This window comes from Tyto alba, unplaced genomic scaffold, assembly GCF_018691265.1.
Source record: "Tyto alba isolate M040663 unplaced genomic scaffold, T.alba_DEE_v4.0 Super-Scaffold_18, whole genome shotgun sequence".
NCBI lineage: Eukaryota > Metazoa > Chordata > Aves > Strigiformes > Tytonidae > Tyto > Tyto alba.
This window is the reverse complement of record NW_024881280.1, coordinates 30,446,370-30,467,589: the sequence shown is the minus strand read 5'-3', so window position 1 is coordinate 30,467,589 and position 21,220 is coordinate 30,446,370. Positions and strand designations below refer to the sequence as shown.

General features: G+C 37.4%; 1 protein-coding gene across 1 annotated transcript in view; it reads left to right on the top strand.

Annotated features, from left to right (window-relative positions):
- TTC7B (tetratricopeptide repeat domain 7B) overlaps window positions 1–21,220 on the top strand; it is a 142,683-nt gene that overhangs the window by 112,657 nt on the left and 8,806 nt on the right. The window lies entirely within an intron of this gene.

The following is a 21,220-nucleotide window of genomic DNA, read 5'->3' as shown; positions in this document are numbered from 1 at the left end:
AAATCTTAACTTGGTGTGAGTAACTCATAGAATATGAGTTTTGGATCTACATTCTTCTTAACAAAATAGCTTTGGAAACAGTCTTTTCTGGCTTTTTATTCTCTCTTCTGTGTGTGTTGGACATGAAAGGAATCTGCAGGCAATAAGACTGTTTCAGACCTGACAGAAACTGCACAAAAAGCAGTTATTTGCATCTGGCTAACATTCAGTGCCATTGCGAAATAAAGGTGGCTCATGATAAGAGAAGAGTTGGGTGCTCTAGTCTAGAGGAAGGACCAGTCATTCTGCTAATTCCAAATTAAAAGATGATTACCTTCATGCTGTATGATTTCTTGGTTTTTTGAAAGGAATATGTAGCTTTAAGCACAAAAGTGCCTTCCCCAGCATAAATGCCTAAGTTTGTTTATAATGTTCATACATACATACGTGTTTATATTCTATATTCTGTGCTTACTATGTTAGGAAAATTACTTTATTTTTTTACTCCAGATAGAACAGAGTAGAACAGCTGCAGTCAGCTTCTTACACAATCTTTTTGTTCAGTAGTAGAAGCTGGTTTCTGCCTGGGTGCTTATGAATTATTCAGATAAATTTCTCGTGCATCCCTGAGGGGAACATATGAGACAAAAGATCAGATAGGAAGGCAGCACAAGGAAAGTTTTTTGTTTCACCTTTTCAACATTTCAAGATATTTGAGCCTACTGACAAGTGCCAAACGGTTCCTTTTTCTGAAGAAGCGAAGCAGCCAGTCGACCTAAAGCAGTGCAGCTCAGTGAAAATGAAAGCTTATGGTCTTTTGGGGTGTCTTTTTGCCTTTCCTCTGAATCCACCTTTGGATAAATAGTCTGTAAACACACAGTGCTTTTCAGAATGACTGAAAAATTAGCTGCCTTAAGAGTCATGTGAGATGAAAAATACTGTGTGTCCAATCCAGGTTCCCATTCTATGAGCTTTTCAGTTTGAGTGTAAGCTGGAGGATAACTATTAGTATCATTGGAATGGCCAGTCCTTTTTAAGCATTCGTTTAATTTAAAATTCTGTTTTTAAAAGCTTTCTCTATTATTCTAGCCTTTTTCTCTATTAAGATGTTGTTTTGAATAGATGCTGAGAGATTTATGCTGCTTAAATGCAAATATTAAAGATGTATGCTGTAAAAATATTTGTCTATGTAATTCCATGTGGGGAAAAAGTACAAGATTCTGTATCCTTCTTGATCTTTTGACTACTGCAGAAAGTATTTCAAGGAGGAAGTTTGCAGTGTTTACTCTTGCCTGTGTGTATAGTTGAATATCTGTACATCTCAACACTTTGTGTATATTTACCTATTTATTATAGAGAGGCATGCTCTCTGTGGCAGAGGAGCTATAGCAACAGCACTGTGGAGGTACCAGCCTCTATAACAACAGCTGAGCTGAAACATTAACTGGTAATATTTGTATTCACAATTCTAAGCTGACAATCAGTTTATGAACCAAAGTTCTGTGAAAAAATACTTTCTGTGATGAATTTGATATTTTAAAATTATTTGATATGGCTTTCTAGCAATGCTTAGCAATATAAAATGCTACTTTTTCAAGATAACAATTACCTTACAGCTTAGATTTATTTAATAAGCTTTACTGAATTTCTTTTTTGGGGGCAAATATCAAGTGTAAATCATAATAACTTTATATATAAAATGCAACAAAAAAGAAATAAGACTTAAGGATGGCTCAAGTTCTAGCATACATATCTAGCCCTGCCTCTCCGAGTAAAATTATGTGAAATAGTTGAACCTAAAATCAGTTTTGAAGGATTTTTTTCTTTTAATTAAAATTTTAGAATGAGTGACATCTGACACTCAGTAAAATTCCCTGATGATAGTGGTTTAGAAATCTGGATCTTTGATTTGAGATATTATTTGTAGTTGTCCAAAGAACAAAAACTAAATAAAATGCTAGTTTATATTTATATTTGAACAAGAGTGGCTTATTGGGAATAGGCAAGATTTCTCCTTTTATAATCCATCATTTTAACGATGATACATTGCTTTGGTAAAAAGGATGAAAAATGAAACTTTGAAGCTTTACTATTTTTCCATACTGCTTTTTGTCCATAACTCACTTTAAGTACATATCCGTGAATATGATCTATTGGTTCTACAAAGAAAGAACCTTATTAATATAAATTACTGAAGAAATGTGTGAAGAAAGACTAGAAAGTCTAGTCTTGTGTCTTGAGAACTGATGTGCTTACTCCTGTGAGTTGCGGCATGTCCTGTGCTTTGGAGTTTCTGCATGAAGACTCTTGCATTTGTCTGAAGTGCAGACTCCATATTCTGTTAATGTGGCCGTGAAGACATGCTCTGTGCAGAAGTCTAATGTATTATCTGAGTGCAGTTACCTTTTATTGTTTGGTACGATCCGTTAAAAGACTTCATTTGTCTAAAACCACGATTTTCTAAAGAAATGAGTTATTAATTATGCTGCTGTCTCAAAGGTCTTCACCGATTTACTCCTGTTTTAAAGATTTACTGAAATGAAAAACAGGAAGACTTGGCAATAGTGTGAAAATTGGAGCAGTTAAGAGTGATGGAAGAAATCTGTTCACCAACAAAATGATAAATGGGAGCATTTGGAGGGAGAGGCTAGCTGCTGCTGTATTTGCTTTAGTAATGAAATGCCTAAGACAACATGACAGCAGACAGTGGTGGCTTGATCCATGAATAAATGACAAATTGTTTAGCTGTATTCTGCTTAATTAAATTCCTTGGGAAATGGAACTAATTGTGTCATACTGTTACATTACCTAAGATGTGAGATATTCTGAGACACACACACCTGGCTGCAGAGGGCAGTGTGTTTGTATTTGTGCTCACTGCTATTTCAGTGCCTTCTAAAATGTTGGGGTTTTATATTAATTAAATCAGCTGAACAATGAAACTAGTGCTTTCAAAGAGAAATGCTGTTAAAATTCTCTTTAGTTGTATGTGCAACTAAATTATTCCTCATACAGTTAGTGTGTAAATCCATACATCCATTCACTGTATTCTGTTAAGCAATTCTCATTTTAAGATCTACCTTGTTCTCCGGTGCTGTTTTTCACCATTTGTCGCTAACTGAAATTTTCTCCGAGGCCGGGGTTATAGCGGCTTGCTATTTGGCTAGCTCTGCTCACAAGATGTCAAGGGTGAAGCAGCACCATGTCGGTATCAATTAGGTGTTCTTCACCGAGTGCAGCAGTAATGCTTCTGAACAAATGCAGTGTCCTTTCTTGTTTTCAAGGGTTGTGTAGCGCACTCGGGGAAAACAACGCAAAGCTGTGTTCTAAAGGTTTGAAATACTTCAGTTTGTGTTCTGTATTTCAAAATGCTTTTTATCACACCCAATGAAATTCAGACTTTTCTTTACTAAATTGAAAAATGATGATTCGAACTTCAATTGAATGTCACGTATACTTGGTTGTCACCTGCCTAATGTTGGCCAGAATGGATTTATTTAAACAACTTTCTCTGTTCTCCCTACCCTTTATCATCACCTCCAGATTTCTGCATTACTGCTGCCTTCCTGCTTTTGTCATTGTTTTCCTCCCCTTTGAAAAAAGAATAAACAGTCTTTTATCTCCTACAGTCAGAGTGCTGTTGTGGAAAGTAGCCCTTACTGCTGACGTCTGAAAAGTCCTGAAATGGGCCACCATTCAGTAATGCCTGAAATGGCAATGAATATTTCAACCCATTGTCCAGGAAACAAATCTGTGTATTCTCTCTCAGGCTGAAAATTTCCTAGCTAACTGTAGCTTTGACATTAAATAGTTTTTCCAGCATCTCTATATCATTATAATCCTAGAAGTCTCAATTATTTTTTTAATATTAAGTAATTCATCATAGGTCTTGCCAGTTAATCCTATTAGTAGCTTAGCTTCTAAGTGTAGAAGACTAAAACAGAAAGGGAGAAATTAGTTATCCAAAATTACTCATGTAGAAATTAGTTTTCAAAAAGCATTATTTTGAAGAATTACATTCCCCACTCCACACTTAGATATCTGTTAAATTTTCCTATAACTATGCAGAACTAAGATCAGTTAAGGCGTATATTAACTATGTGTGCTTAACCTCTCAGTTATAAATACAGTGTTATTTATTTCTAACTACATTGACTTCCTACATTTTTTTGCAACCCAAAGACACTTTGCCAGAAGGAGGCCTGGCAGTACATATGGGTAGTGTGTGCTGATGAGCCTGACAATGATGTTGAGCTGACTGAAAGAAAGGAAAAGCAGAGAAGATTTTAGAAATGTGAGTTCAGACCCTGTTTGAAGGGGTCAGGGAAGTTAAAGAACAGAAAGACTAAACACAGTCACCCAAACTACCTTTTTTCTTTTGGTGAGGCAGTATTCTCTAGTATTTATTCTTCCTTTCATAACAAGGACCTCATCTGTGGAACATGCTCTATAGCTCATTTCATTTTCATTGTCAGGCCAGTATACTGTAGAAGTTGTTGGTCTAGGCCACGTAGGCTTGTCCTAAGCATGTTATGCAGGTTCTTTCTTGTAGGTGGTTTGTGTTGTAACAGATTACCATAGAGCTAAATGCTAATGCCAATCCCAGAGCTCATCTGGCTCGCGCTCTAAGTGCATCCGTATGCACACAGGGGCTAAAGAAGAATGGAGAAATAATAGTAATTGGTTTTGTTAGATTTATTGGTAAAATACTGTGGATTTGCCCTTCAGAAACTTCAAGGTTATTTCATAGAAAGTAGGGAAGGCAAAATGTACGTTCAAAACTCACTGCTCCTTATAGAAGGCATTTTACTGTGATTAGCCCACTGTCACATCTAAACATTTCAAGCAGTCGTATTCTGCAGTCTGAGAAAACAGTGGTAGTTCTACTTGCATTTTAACCTGGAACATGCCCTTTGAGTTCAAGTGACTCAGGAACCATTTCAATACACTTCAAATTCTTTACCTGCCATGTGGCACTCACAAGCTATATTCTTTTCTGCCTTGAAAATATTATTTCCCATTTAGCCCTACAACAGAAAACCACTGATGCTTAGTGTAATAAAAAGTACATAACACCAACTTATATAGTCATTAGCTTTTGAAATATAACAGAGTGTGAATCAAGGCAAATAATCAAGAAAGTCAGGGTTTCTTCCTGTTTGTTTCAAAGTTATCTCCTTTTATTTTTCATGTTATTAGCTCAAGTACAGCAGTTAGCCATTTCATACTGATTCATATCTTCAAGATTACCGTTGGAGGAAAAACAGTAGAATTTCATAATTCCTGGATGCTTTCTCTGAGTTTTACGGTACTCTTTTAAAGCAGATCCATTTTTCAGTATTCTACAACAGTAATTGCTAATTATTTTAGTTTTAACTAGAATTTAGCCACTGTTTTGGAAACATAAAGTGACTACAGGAATTTACTGCACTAATTTTGTTTATGACTTGAAGCAGTCAGGTCCCATTTACTCAGGCAGGACTCTGTGCTGATCCCTTGAGAACTGTTGCTCTAAAAGTGGTGTTTTGGGGCTGATGACACGTAAGTCCTGCTTCATAAAAGTCTTTATTTTCACATCACCCTGTATTTACTCCATATGGCTTTAAACAGCTGTAGCAGGAGCAGATCTCTCAACAAGAAAATACCTTTACTCTTGTTTGCTTCTCACCACCTGCGAGTGAGCTCTATAAAGACTCTTCAACAGGTTTCAACTTGTTTGTACTGTCCTCAGCTGACAGACATTACAAGGGGAATGCTGCAACTGGGCTTAAATTTGTTGTTTGGTTTAGACCATCTGTGAATATCTGAAGATGCAATGGTCATCTGATTTTGTGCAGCTTGCACAGTTGTTGCACTGAGTGGGACTAAGATGGAGACTCCAAGCCATTGGGGTGTAGTATTCATTGAGAATCTAGTAGGAATGATTAAGGCAGCTTTCTTTTTCTAAACTTTTTTTTAAGCGTTTTTTAGTTTGTTTGGTTTTTTTTAATTAACTTTCCTGAGACTTCTATTTGAAAGAGAGTTTCTCTGAATTGAAAAGGCGAGGGTGTTTCTTTTATTGTTGTTGTGGTTGGTTGATTGTTTTTTTTTTACATAGGGATTTTTGCCTGGTATGCTTAGCTTTAACTTTCTGTTTTCGTCTGTTGTCGTGTTATCTGTGTGATAGATTTTTCCACAGTTTATCAATTCAGGTTCAGCGTGCCAGAAACCATTTTATCACTTCTATTTGTTCCCATTTTAAAAAATGGAAAACTAATTAGTGGTAGATGCTGGCAGAAGGAAGGGATGCTTTGGCTAGAGTTACTCCTCTTTATTTGGCAGGTCACGAATCATTCCAGTGTTTTTATTGTATTGTGTGGAACTTATAAAATTCCACCCATCAGATAATTCATCACAATTCGCTGTTGCAGCAGGTCAGTCTGCAGTGAGCAGCATTACTCCAAAGTTGCTTCTCTTTTCTTGGAGGATTTTAAGAATCTTTGTTTTCAGTTTTCAAAACACAAGTAGTGTTCATCTCAAGCTTTGATTCATGTTTTATAGCATAAACTTTGAGCTGGGTTCTGTATCAAAACTGAGCTATTATCAATTCATTTCACATACAGCAAGTACAGAATAAATATCGTCATGTGGTAGGTAGCACCCAAGCATCATTTCAAGTTCAAGGGATAAAATCCAAAGATCGCAATGGCCCAGTTTGGATCAGGGCTTTGGTTTTGCTAGACGTCATAACAAAGCATGCTAGGAGGGATTCCCTTGCCCTACACTGTCTGTTTCAAATAATTGACAGGCAAAGAGCTGGGGAGCAAGAGTAGGACCACGTGCCATTTGTGTAATGGTACCAGTATTTCACATACACATGTAAGATACATCCACCCACTTGCCCAGAGGGGTGGAGGAGTCTTGCCTCCGTGGAGATGTTAAACCTGCTCTAGGTGACTCTGCTTCGAGGTTCGATGTAGACAATCTGCAGAGATCCCTTCCTGCCTCAGTCATCCTGCCATTCTAGGAATGCAAGCAAAATAAGCTTTGTAGATATAGGTGATGATTGCTGTTAGACAGCGTGATGGCAACACTTGTTTGTGGACAAAATCTTGTTACAGTCTTCCGATTACACAAGACTAGTTAATAAGGATGCATTTTTGATTATTGCCAGTCTGATATTCTTATATGTTTGATTTGGCTGGGGTTTTAATTTTTTTTTTTTTTTTTTTAAGCATGCAGGTACAATGCAACTGCAAGAATGGCCAGTTGTTTACAAAATATTTCCAGTCATGCACCTCATGCAGTCTGCTTATGCAATATGGTTGGGGAATGTCCATACAAAAGTGTCAGTGGCAAAACAATGCAACTGAAAAGCTTCAGTTGAGGTCTTCACAAATTAAGTTTTTGGGCTTCTGTCTCTCCCTTGATGTTTTTTTCATGGGAGGTTCAAGTATAGCTTGATGATCTACATTGAGCCTTCTATATAAGTTCTCCTTGTTTAAAAAAAAGAATAAAATGGAAAGAAGAGAGGGCCCAGAAGAAATTGCAAATGCGCGGTATTCCCTACTATCCTCTGTAGTGTCTTCCATCCCTTTTCATGGATACTTGGTGATGCTTTTTTTGCACGGATCTCAAAAATACAATTTTTATTTTGATCTGTTTAATTGCCCTTCAATATGAGAATTGCTTTGCAAAACACTTTTTAAATTAAGTCGTTCTGCTGAAGTGTGCACTGGGCTAATTATGATTATTTTGCTTCCCTGGGCATTTTTGTGCTCATTGACTTTATTAAAGTATTACTTTATAGTTGGAGCTGAGAACTTACACAGCAATCGAAGCTATGTGGCACCTGGTATGCATGGCTGCCTTTCCTGCAGTCTCTAAGGGCTTTTGTTTCTAGGCAACATCTGGCATCTAATCATTTGTAACTGATTTTCATATACTTAATAAATAAATATTTTTAAGGATTTATTTTGGGGTAAATATAAAGAATGGGAAAAAGGCTGGAGAGAGCAGCCATGCTCAACTTTGAATGAATGAAAGGGGTTTTATTTTCCTTTTCCTGAGAGCGGTTCTGTTGCAGAATTCTGTAGGTGAGAACTCAATAACTGCAGGAAAATATTTGAGATATGAAGTCCTCTACACGTGCTGTCTTTGGGTTTTTGTTTTTTGGTTTTTTTTTTTCTTCTTGTGCTGCATAACTTTACAGACTGCTGAAATGTAACTAAATGACACCATCAACAGTAGTCTGAACCAGACAAACCATTCTGTGTGATTTAGTTGTTTGTAAATGCGTTTGTAAATGCGTGTGAGAAACTTGCAGCACTGTAGCCAAGTGTCTGAGTCCTGGCTCTTCAGCAGCCTCTCTTATAATAATGTATTATTATAAAACTGCACGGGAGTTATCAGTGCATGTGTTTTGCTATAAATCGCTTGCGGTTCTCAGGTGCATTTCTGGTGTGCTGATGAAATTACCTTTTGATTTTTGCTTTACATCTGTAATGGGGGGCTTGACTTGCTTTGGCATAAGCCGTTTCCTGAGACACCAGACTGCTTTTGAGAGGACCAGGAGTTACCCAAGCAGTTATGATTGCTTTTTCTGACTGTGAACTGTAAACAACTTGTTCGTAAAAATTGTGGTTTATCTTATCCTTATCAGGCAGAAAGTGGCCTACCTTAATGCAAAACTAGAGATCTGGAAGCAGCTGTCCCTCGGGAAATTATTTTAATGCTTGCTTTTGTCAGGGTTATGTCAAACAGCTGCATTGCCCAGATAAGTTCTCTACTTTGGTTCAGAGTTTTTTCTGCAAATCCCCAGTCTGGAACAGTCTTTTTATGTCTCTTTATCTCTCCAAGTCATCTCATTTTAAACTTTATTTGAAGACCTCTTTTCCATTTACTGAAGCTTTACTTCCCTGCTAGCCCGTATTGTACATAGCAGTCCCTCCTGTGCTCCTGAGTCTACAGTTTAAAGATGAGCTGAACCTTGCACTTTGGAAGAGTTCAACCAACTTACTATGTATGAAGAGTAAAACATAATTTCTCCAAGATTGGTTTTTTTAAATATAGACTGTGTTTTCTGGTAGCTAACTGGTTTTAGATGGAGTTAAAGAATTAGTCTTTAAGGTTAGTGCCAGGCTATTTTTTATGTCAGGATATTTTTTTAATCTAGATGCTCAAACTAACAGAGAAAGCAATTATTTCAGAGAGATTTAACTCATGGAAAAATCTAAAGTGTGTTTTGTCCAGCTGCAAAATCTGTGTTCCTTTCTAAGGTTTGCTGGTTATTTTTCCATCATTCTTCATATTAGAGTGTATTTTTTCAACAAGTAGCAAGAAATGGTACGAAGAAAGTTATGTGCAACTATGATTCTTCAGAAAACTGCCATCTCTTGATTTCTCAGTAGGGGAGAGGAGACATGCTGCTTGGCCACCTTGCATACTGTAGCTCACTAAAAAAGGCCAGTGTTTTCTCTGAATACAACTGACTCCTGTTTTCTGTAACTGGAGTTAGGGAATAGGAGATGAGAATGGTCTTTCAAGTAAAACCATTGTGGCCAAAGCTTAGGGACTGCAGGAGCTCTTTACTAAAACACTTTGGATGACCTGTTTCTGTTCTGTAACTTCACTGCAACTGAATTTCAGTGCACTCTTGATACCTATGTGCCAAGACAATAAATTAAACTAAGATACGGCCTGAAGCCAAACCTTGAAGTCTACTTACCATCAGCCATTCCCATTGGGTGGATGGATTAGTGGAAACTAGTATTTAACTAAGTTTTATATTCTTCTGCTGCGCTATGCTATCTCTAGTTTGATTTGTTTTCCTATATCCAGCTATATTGAAACTACTGAAATGCAGACAAATTAGTTCTACAACTGTTTCGGTTGGGTTTGGTTTGGTCTGTTCAGGTTTTTGTTTGTTTCAGTTTGTTTGTGTTTTTTTTCTTTGTTTTGTTTTGTTTTCCCCTGGAATTCATCTATTTAATCAAATACTGTACAGGCTGACTTAGTGTTTCACCAGTGATAAACACATACTGTGTTTTATTCCACTTTTCCCTATCACTGTACTGCTAACCATTCCTTTCATCAGCATTTGTTCTAAGGCCTTGCATGTAATTTTAGAACACGAAAATAATAATTTTCTTTCTGAAATACAAACAGTATACTACTTTTTGGTAGTAAAAATGCTTCTACTATTATCTTCCTAGCTAGTCGTTGATTTCTTTTTCTTTTGTGTCTTTTCCTAAGATGGAGATAATCCAGTTCTCACAACTTGATTATCTGGGTCTCTCTGGTTTAGGTTTTACATTGGCTTGGAAGAGAAAATTCCTTTACTTTTACTTTGAAAGTCTGGATGCCTTTTTAATTGATTTTCTGCTGAGCATAAAGGATCTTTTCATGCTGTTGCTATAAAGTGATGTAATAGTAACAACAACACTAAAGTTACAAGAGAATGTCTTCGTAAACCGGTATTGATGCTGTACATTTGACATTATGAAACAATGGTCTGAGTTTCAATTTATGTTAACTGGGTCATTATTGAAAAGTCAGGTCAACCCTGCAGGCTCACTGAAGCCATAGTAAGGTGATTAACCTAGATGTTTAACCTCTGATATATATCAGAGGCTGTGTTGTACGGTTTATTTGCTTGAGCCAGTTATCTATCTATGTGTAAAAGCATGAGGATCAAAGTTTTCTAAAACTAGACTCTTTCCAGTACTCTACCATCTGCAAGTAAGCATACCCACCATGTGTTCAATTCAAGTTCACTCCACATGAAACATAGTGAATGAAGATTTAGAGTTGTTAATGTATTTAATGCCACTTCTATCATGGCAGGCTACTTGGTTAAACTGGTATGGGTGGAAAAAATACGTCGTGAGTGAGACTTAGTAATGCTACATTTGAAAACAAAAAGCTGGTTTGGGCTTTCATCATTTTCAGTCAGCAGTGAAGTGTTGATCTGCACCTTTTAAATTCTGACGTTCATACACATGGACTTCATAGAGAGCAAAAAGGTAAGAGCATTTAGTTTCAACAGTTAATCATATATGTACGAATTTATGCTGTACGTTTGTTAAAACACTGACTTTGCAAACAACTCCTTGCATTTCAGAAAAATATCATTAGTTACAGGGTGTTTTTACCTCCACACTATAAATTTTACATTGTTGAACCAATAGCTGATTTAAATCTAGAATTCAATATTTGATATTTGCTCATATTGCTGCATTTGTAGTTTTAGCTCTTTATATTTTTAAGTATGAATATTTAAGCATCTGAGCGAGTTCAGAGGAATAAAAAGTAACTGGCTAAGTTAAGTGGCTGCAGATAGTATGGCAACTAAAACAGCTGGTATGACAGGTAGTAAGACAATGAAATATATTTTCTCTAAATCACAAGTCTCGATATTTTAAAAGGTTATAGGATTTTTTTTTCCTAACAGCTTTGAGTGGTCAACATGGTAAGTTTCAAATACATTTTGCCCTGAAATAGGTATTATTTATTCCCAATCAAGAAATGGGAAAACTGAGGCATAGATGCTGCAACTTACCTAGCTTTAAATATAATACAGGCCTCCTGGTTTCTCATTCTGAACATTAGATTCATTGGATAGATTTAATTCCTGTGCTTATATTTTCCAGTGCCTTTGCACTCCGAAGAAAATAGTTTTCCCCACAGGGATCTCCAATGTATCAGTCAATCTTGTTGGGCAGCAACATCAACGTTCCCGCTGCCTGCTGGCGTGAGCCTGCGCGGTGTCTTTTGTGGGCTTTGACTTGCCAGTGATTGGCAGACTTTAGGAGGGTTTTCCCTTTTGATATTTAAATTTAGTACTGTCACTGATGGACCTCCTATTAAAAAATAGATTATTAAAATGGCTTTATCATTTATAAGTGAAAATTATCTTTTTCATAGTTATTACCTGCACATACAGTTTAGGTGAAGGAATATGCGGCAGCTCCTTGATAGCTGTTTTAGCCAAGCCAAGTAAAATGAGGCCCTTGTCTCAAATTCACTGCAGAACTTTGAATACTTTTAAATAAGAAATCAGTTCGTTTACCTACATATCTCTTTCGTCCAAATATCTTCCTTTTTTGAAGGTTTTGTCAATGTTGTTTTGGTTTTGCTTGATTAAAATATTTGCCAAGGCATTGCAGAAGAGATGGTTGGTGAGGAGATGGCTGTTTGGATAGCAGACTGTTTCAGAAATACCTGTGGCATCAGTACTTTGATTCCTTTTTGATTGGGTTTTGAGAGCTCAGTTAAACTTAGCACTGTTTTATAGTAATATACTTTTATAGATAATAAAAGGTAAACTACTTCATCGATCTTTGTTTCCTATCTTATGTTCTTACTCAGTAGAACGTTCAAAATTCAAGAAAAGCTAACTTCAAACGAGCACTAAATATGAACTCTGTGGATATAGAGATCTGAAGGAGAAAGGATTGATGCTTTCATCATAATGGGTTGTTAGTTTTTCTCAGATGTTCTGTTCAGATCTTTGCTTTGATGCATCCTCCTGTCCTACAAATCATGCTCCTTCCTGGGTTTGAACAAAAAAGAATTAAATCTTGTTTCATGTCCATGTGCGATGTTGGCGGATATTATAGCCCCTATCATGAATTGGTGAGCACAGATATAACTCTTGCCTATTTACTCATGTAGCGTGAGTCAGATTTGGAGAACTAATGTTATAAATTTCCTTTCGCTTTTATGTTGTTTGTGTGCTCATGTAATTACCATTATATGCAATAAATACCATTTTGAGTAAGACTTCTCAGACCAACTTTTTCCTGAAGAGGGGTAATATCCTCTGGAGAAGCAGGTAAGTTTGGTAAGACATGGCAAACCATAACTCTGTGCTCCCACTCTAATTAGCAGGAGTAAACAAGCGAGGGCAGTTTTAATACCTTGAAGTTTGTCAGACTGGTTGTAAATATTTATTATTGTCCAGATGTTGAGGTTGAATGTAGTTTTGTACTACGATGCTTTTAGTCAGAGGCTTGGGAAACTACAAAAGCTCTGTACATAGCAATGCATTACAGCTTCTTTCTGCTAATCTCTGACCTGAAACGTGTGTAGTTTATACATGTGTGGCTTTTTCACACAAATCTGAGAAATCCTAAATTATAATAGATGCTGTTGTGGTGCTTCAAGGAATCTGGCTTTCAAGAAATAGCCCTTACATTGAATATGAAGTTGCTTTTAGAAACAGCTTTTCTTTTTTAAGAACTGGCCTAGAACTGGAGGGAAATGAAGCATTAGCAAAACATTGAGATGTCAAAGTGGAGTGCACATATCTTCACACAAAGCACTCGACCTGGAAGAAATCTTCAGTCTTTTAGTACTGCTCAGATGAACCAAGCAAAGCAATTCATTAGTAAAGCACGCGCTTGGCAGAAATATGAAAACACAAACATTGTTCACACTGTTAAAAACTAAGCAAGGAAAGGTACTACCCAAAACACGTGAGCAATATAGTGTGGTTTAACCAGCCCATTAGGATGCAGACATTTGATTCTTTCAAACCTTTTTTTCTAAATACCTTGATGAAAAATCCCATAGTTTTTAAATGCTTCCCTCTTATCTCAGGAACTAAACTTCATAAGTGAAGTTATGAATGCTTCTTTTGTGGATGTGTCTGAAATTCACATTTTAGTTCAGTTTTTTTCCTGGGTTGTAATTCATTGATTAGACTTTTTAATCAGTGATGCTAGTGAAATGATTTGTTGCAGTTCAGTGTGTTCAGTCTTTCTCAGCCAATACTGATACACTGTTTATATCATACACATTGAACTTGCTGTCTAACACAGAGATCCTTAGGAAATCGGGCTTACTAAATCATTATTGTCTGTGTGTGCATTTCAGCTTTGCCTTCGTAACTTTTAAATTCTTTAGCCAGTTTCATCTGGACAGAAGAAGCAATGATGTAAAAAAAAAAAAAAAAAAAAAATTTAGGCTTGTGTGGGAATTACAGAAATAGAGTCAGGAGGAAAGGCTACTGAGGCTGTTTCATTATTTCAAATTTTCATTCGATATCAGCAAGTACACATGAGCGTGAGTGTTTGTAAATTCTCTGCTGGAGGGATATGAGACACAGTTATTAGAAAACTAAACCAAGCTTCATTATGGTCAGTGCTCATGGAGAGAGCTATTAAAAGTAAAGTTTTTAAAATGTTATTCCAGAACATAATATAATGTATTCTGCTCCATTAGTTTAGTTAGCTATATGACTTGATAGGATAACATATTTAGACAAAATAGTGAATTGTGAGTGTTATAAAGAGCTTATCAGTAAAGTGCTGTGGTAATAAGCATTTTCTAAAAATAAACATGCAGATTTAAAATATTTTCTGTATAATACACAATGTGAAAATTGTTTCAGAGCTCTAAATCTCCATGGACAAAGGTTGTGTTAGGTAGGACTTTGGAAAAATACTTGCCTTCTATTAGAGGTGATCTGTCCCAACTAAGAGAGAGGACTACTTTTGCTTTGGTTTCTGAATTCAAATTTCTCTGCCGGTAAATGGTTTATGCTACCTTAAAATAAGTAATCTAAAATCAAGACATAGTTTAAAAAGTATATTCTCTCATTTAAAAACAAACCCCTTTTTTTTCTAAATGGGGGCAAGTGATAAATTAAGGCAGATGTTGTCAAGCGGTTACAAATGTTCAAAAAACCATCAAGCGAACCTCTATCATCTGCAGAGCCATTTCAATTTCCAGTTTTTTCATGGTCTTTGTTACAGTTTGTCCTGGCAGCTGATAATAGCTTCTTTGGCATTCTGTCTGGTTTTTAAGTTAAGACCATATGAAAAAGTGATAGCCACAATGGCATCGGAACAGATGGTGTTATGAGGGTCACGGACCCAAGGACTTGCCGGAGGGCTGTGAAGTGCTGTGACACAAATGCAGTCTGCGATGGGGCTTTGTCACATTAATTGAATGCCAAGCCAGAAGTTGGTAGGTTACAGTTGCCAGAAATAACAGTTCTTGATATAAAATCTAAACTAGTATGAAACACTGTCCGATCTATTAAAGTAATTGACACGTCAAACTTAATTTCCTTTAAAATTGTGATATGATAGTGTGAGCAGCTAGTGATCTCTGTTGAAAATAAATGATGTAGCTTTAGTCTGGGCATCCAAAGTCATTTCATTGTCTGCAGAGTCAAACCCTAAGCTTCCTAAAATTGGAGGAAGTTTTATTAGTAGGTGTAGTCTTTCTGCCATTACATGCGATTTAATATGACATTTATACCTGAATATTTTTGCCAAAGATAAAATCCATGGATGTTTAACACGATAGCTGGTAGGAAATGTTTGTATCTCACCGCACACTCAGCGGCTGCCTTAAGTTCCAGAATTCCCGCCTTCCCCACCAAACCCACGCTGTTGCTGTAGCTCTTATCCTTGAAAGTGGAAACTGCCACTCTGCATTTCAGCTCCTCACTCAGTGAGCATTAACTTCCCAGTTTGCTTATTCTGATTAAACCGTAGCTTTGTGTGGGAGTGCCTTTTCTGCCACTCTTGTGTTATTCCTGCCAACTGTGCTCCAGTGAACTAGAAAAGTGACTCAGATGGACAAGATTCTGACACTCTGAGAAGCAGGTTTTAAATCTATTTCAGCTGCCTGTCAGCTGACAATAGTAAACCAAAGGAAAGGACTGCAGGAGAAACAGCATTTGGAATTACACTTTCTCTGCAGATTCCAACCTCGTGCACTAATTCATTATACAGTTTGGAAAATGGATTTCAAGAGCCATAAACCAACCACGGCATATGATTTAACATGCTGTGTCAATCAGTGCAGTGATGAATAACCATTTATAAAAAGTCCATAACCTCATTAAACTCATGTTTTGCCTCAGTCTTTAACAGGAACGTGATATTCGTCATGGTTGGCAAAGGTAGAAGTAGTAGTGGAAATGAAAATACGGGACTGGTGGCAGTACTTGCTGGTGGAAGATTATGGAGGAGTTGACCAGAATTCTGGAAGAACCAGTAGATGAAATAACAAATCATTAGTGCAGTAATATTTAGTGAAACCTAAGTTAACAAATGATTGTAGGATATTTAGTACAGTGCCTCTACTTGGGAAGAGCAGTTGCAGGAGGAAGGCGGCAGTTTGATTAAAAGTGAGACTTGGAGACCTTTCAGAAAAAGGAATACAATGACTTTCACAAATAGAAAATGCAAGAGCAAGACTGCATGTGGAAATGGCTGAGGAGGACAAAGAGCTGGGGCACTGGTTGATCTGAGCTACAACTCCATTGTTCATGAGTTGGCCAGGCCCAACGTGAGACATCACGTTGTCCCAGTTATTGACAGCATCATCTTGTCAACAGAGTAGTCTCACCATTAATTTTGTAAGCCTACAGATTTCTCCTTCCCTTGTGGAGGTTGGTGGTGTGTTCATGCTCCATGGGTTGCTTTATGTCCCCAAAATACGGAGACTGCCATCCCCAGTGAAAGCAGTCGAGGCTGGCCAACATGGCAAGCAGACCCCCAGCGTGAACTAAAGCGTAGGTTTTGCTTGGGGTTTCCTCCCCAGCTGGCCCTGTGATTATCTTGTCATCCCAAGTAAAGTGGCTGGGTGACAAAACTGGCCTGTCACTTTGCATCAGTGTTGTCCTTATACACCGTGAGCACTGAGGTGACCGAACTGGAGCACTGGAAAGTCTCTGCAGTGTTTCCTGGCGTGAGTAGTGAAACTTTAATAGTGATATATGCTCCTTGTAAATATAAGAGGAATATGCATAATGAAAATAACACTGGCACTGGAACAAATGAAAACCAACTGGCTAGGGAAAAATTTGGGAAGCTGATTTGAAGAGGATTCCTAGGACTTGCAGTCTAACCACTGTGGAACAAGACATCCTGTGCTAAGGTTGTCTGTAACAGCAGAGGAGCAAAATGAATGACCTCAGAGGGCTCTTCTGAGCTGATATTAATTAAACTGAAAATGCACTATTTTTTGGCACATTTTAAGTAAATGATCCACAAAAAGATAGTTGTGAGAAAACCTCATAGGATTATACAGAGCTGAGTTATAAAAGGTAGGTGATACTTCAGTTATATTTACCTCTTTGCTTCCAGGTCAGTATTAGCAAAATCTGATTTGTTGAGGTACATTAATGTTATTTTTAGATTTTTTTTTTTAATTAATTTTAATGTTTGTTTGTTTGTTTGTTTTTTCTCTCTGTAATTGTCCAAAGCCTTTTTCCTTAGTTTTGTGAAAAGTAAGTTGGTATATAAAGATGTGTTTTGTTTTATTATTATGAAAGTGCTAAAAGCCCTTTCTTAGCCAATGGTTAGGGTTTGGCTCTTCTGATCTCTGCCTGATGGTGCACAGATGGGAAGGTGTATGCCTTCACACTGAAAATAGCCTTCCCTTAAAGATGGATCTGCTAGCACTTGTCCTGTCAGACTGACAGGTTAGCAGCCTACCTACGACTTCTGCCTTTCATTTAAGAATCTGGGGGGGAGGGAGGGGTGCATTCCCTCTCATGCCAGCAGGTTTTTGCAAACTGCCATGAAGATGGCTCTTCCCATTGTAGCACACTAAGCCTGAGGAGGAGATGGCAGTTCACATCTGCTTTGGGGGGATGTTTCCCAGGGACACTATAAAAAAATATATTTATTAATGCCATATTAAAAATAACCTCTTTTTTCTTAGAGGTTATTCCAGTGCCAGTGTAGTATGTGCTGCTGTGGTGCCATAGCACTTTTGAAACAGTGACATTAGCCATGGTTGTAACATCTGTAGGTGCATACTTCTATATGCAAAAGTCTCTTTGGGTACGGGCAAAAGGAATAAAAATGAGAATTGTGTGCATTAATCTTTGGATTCCTGTTTTATTTTAGTAATGAAAGGACTGGTCATCTTTTATCTTATACTGCAGTTCTGTTTTAATATTTAATACAGCATTTGTCAGAATATTTGAGAGAAATGCAAGTATATAAATGTAGAAAAGGTACTTCAGAAGAGTTATCATTCACTTCTGATTCCTTTTCTGCAGGCTTAAAAGTTCAGACAAGTGCTATTTTCTGTAGTATTGAGTGTGTACAACTTTGGACTACAAGTGCTAGATTTCAATATAGTGGCAATCTAGCTAAAGGTCTCAGAAGTATTCAATTTGAACTCTGGCAGTTCTCTTAATTATGAATTTCAACCACAGAACCTAGTACTGGGTCTGCAGCTCTGATTTTTCTTTGATACACAAGCTATTCCCCTGACTTCAGATCGATTGCTTCATTAGAACATTTGATCAATTTTTCTAATTACTATTTCCAGAAGCCACATACCGCCACTATGTTCATTGTGATTTTATAGAAAAACTGTCATTAATGAAAAACAGCTTCTTAAAAAGTCATTGCTTGGTGCTTCTTCTTATTTATTTGTTAATTCTATCAGTGGTTGACTGATGGACAGAACAACATTAATTTCTTTATGATAATTTTGCATGGAGCAAATTTAAAATTAGGCTTTCAAAACAAGGAACCGTCATATGAACTAAATTGAAATCTAGTCGTTAGGCTTTGGAATAAGGACACAGAATTCCCAGTACCCTCGGTTCTTGTGAAAAATCCAGCTTTTGCTCAAATGCTTGAATAGTGACTCAGTGGGCAGACTTTGAAGCACCTTGTTTCAAGAATCTTGGTCTAAGGTTTTCTGTTTCTCTGGCCTGTTTTGTACTTGCATAATTTTTGGAGGATTTGTGGGGTTTTTTTACTCTTTTGGATATTGAAAGCACTTTTATGTTAGTCTTAAGTCTTGAATAACAGAAATACAATTTTCTCTGCTTCCGACCCTTTGACTCAAAACTGGAAAAATAGTGGCATCAGTAAGAAACAGAACCTCGAGTCTCTGTAGGAAGCACAGTGATGAAGTAGTAAAGCTAACCTTGCTTTTGAAACCAGGCAATGTTGAAATACAGCCACAGATTAGACCGATAAAATGGTAGAATTTCAGTAGTGACTATAGTGCTGTAATTAGGTCATGCACTTATGTCTATAAAATGTCTAGATAGGGGAAAAGGGGTGAGTGTTGTATGAATGACAATACACAAGAATATACTGAATTAGGGAAATTTCTGTGGGCCCTTTTGATAAACAGCACTGTCTGTAGCTGTGACCTCCAGCACCAGTTTTCATTGCAGGTGTAGGTTATGGGAAATACCCTTTTCGTGTTTGTGGGAAAGGTGAGAAGGCACTGATGTGGCTTCAGTGCTGGGAGGGAGGGGAAAGAGGACGTGGTGCTGCTGAGCTTCGGGACGGAGCGAGGTGATCGAGGGATGAGTCGCCTGCACTTCGGTGTTGCCTCCTGGTGTCACATCTGGGAGGAAATGTAAAACGTTTGCACCGGATGATAAGTACTCCAAATTCAGGACTGGCCATAATCTGAGGACTAAGGTTGTACTTAACGATTCCGTGATGCGGTACTCGCCAGAGCTGTAGCCACCTGACTTCGATCGTTGTGGTTTTACTGTGTTTGCAGATACAGCATATGAAATAAGACCCTCAGTATAATTTTCAGTTGGAAATAAAAAGTTAGATAATCTCTGAAGTCACTAGCTGTTAAACTCTACAAGTAAGGTGTTGGTTTTTTTGTTGTTTCTGATGTGCTTGCTATACTCAAATTAGTTCTTGCAATATAACATGGTGGTCATGCTGGTTTTATAAGCTGATAGGGCATTCACATAAAGTGTAAATCAAAATTACAGCAGACTATTGCAAGATCATGTTGTCTTAACAGGAAGAGTCATCCCCCAAGAGCTTCCATCTTGGTGGAGGGCTACAATCGGCAATTTTTAAAAATAAACTTCAATTTTGAAACTTTCTGCGTTATCAACTGTGAACTAAAAGGCAAGCACATCCTTGTTGGAAGGGGTCAGTCATTTTCAAGGGGGTTATAAATACACAGAGGCACTAACAACCACACAGGTTCGTTATTTCATGTTGACAGTGTAAAGTTCAGTGAGTAACAAAGCCAAAGTTGTTGTTTTAAAAATCTGTTGCCAAGCAGTAGGTTTTCTCCTAGCAACAAGTGTTTCGCAGCAGGGGAAGCAATCGGATACCCTAGGGGGTATGTTAGCACTGGGGGAAGGGTAAAGAAATAACAGACTGGGGCTGGGAGCTTGCTTCAGCCCTGACAAGGAGCACACAGCTCGGTTCCTGGCTGTGCTGGGGATGGAGGAAGGGGAGGGAGGGGGACGAGGCAGGAAGGGACACCTAGAACAGGCGGTGAACAAAGGTGTTGGCTGCAGGCACGGGTTCATCTTTGTTCGTCAGGGGCTTCGGTTGGGTTTAGTGAGTGATCAGCTGTAGTATTACTAGCTGGTTGTCCTCGTTTTTAAAAAAAAATCCATACTGAGCTGCTAGGAAGTTTTATTTTGATCATATTCAAAGAAACACACTTTTCATTATTCAAAATAATTGCATTGCTAGAATAAATAAGATGAATAGTTTCATATTCTGCATTTTGGAAACAAATTACACACACATTGCAGTTTCTTTTGCCAGTTAAAAAACATTATGTATTTATTTACTTCATGGAAAATTGTCTTTAACTGTAAGTGTCAATGGTCAATCCAGTTGTTTTTAAACCTTATAATATGGACACCCTTAAAAATTCCTACATTAAATGCCTCTGCATCTGTCATTGTAGATACAGAACTATGTTTATTCATCGTTATTCTGATGGAATGGCTTATTTCAAGCTGATGCACCATGCCGCAGTTTTTTCACCCTTGCAGAAAATAGTTACTTACAGTGACTAAACATGCAACTGTTCTTGGTATATGCCTTCAAAAGAGGGAGTTAATAAATGATTTCTTGTGCAAAGTCATACTCCCATTAGGTGGGCATGTTTCAACACAAATTCATCAGCTAAAAGGAAAATAGAAGAGCATAGCATATAAATAATGTGCTATTTCACTCTACGTAAGTGTAAACTATTGATTATGGAATACATTTAAATGTGTATTTTTACCCCAGAGGATGGGAAATATCAGCTGCAGAATTTTATTTATTTTTCCATATATCATGAAAATTCTTCTCGTTTTGCCTTGCTAAACACTTCTGTTTCATTATTATAGCATAACACTGTCAAGTCTCTGGTAAACCTTCAAGTTTGATAGATTTGTTTGAAAATAGCAGCCACCTTAACACATGCAAAATAGGCTGAAAAAGCATGTAACAAGGGGCAGTTTTGTGATGCTAAAATTACAGTGCATATGGATTTGCAATGC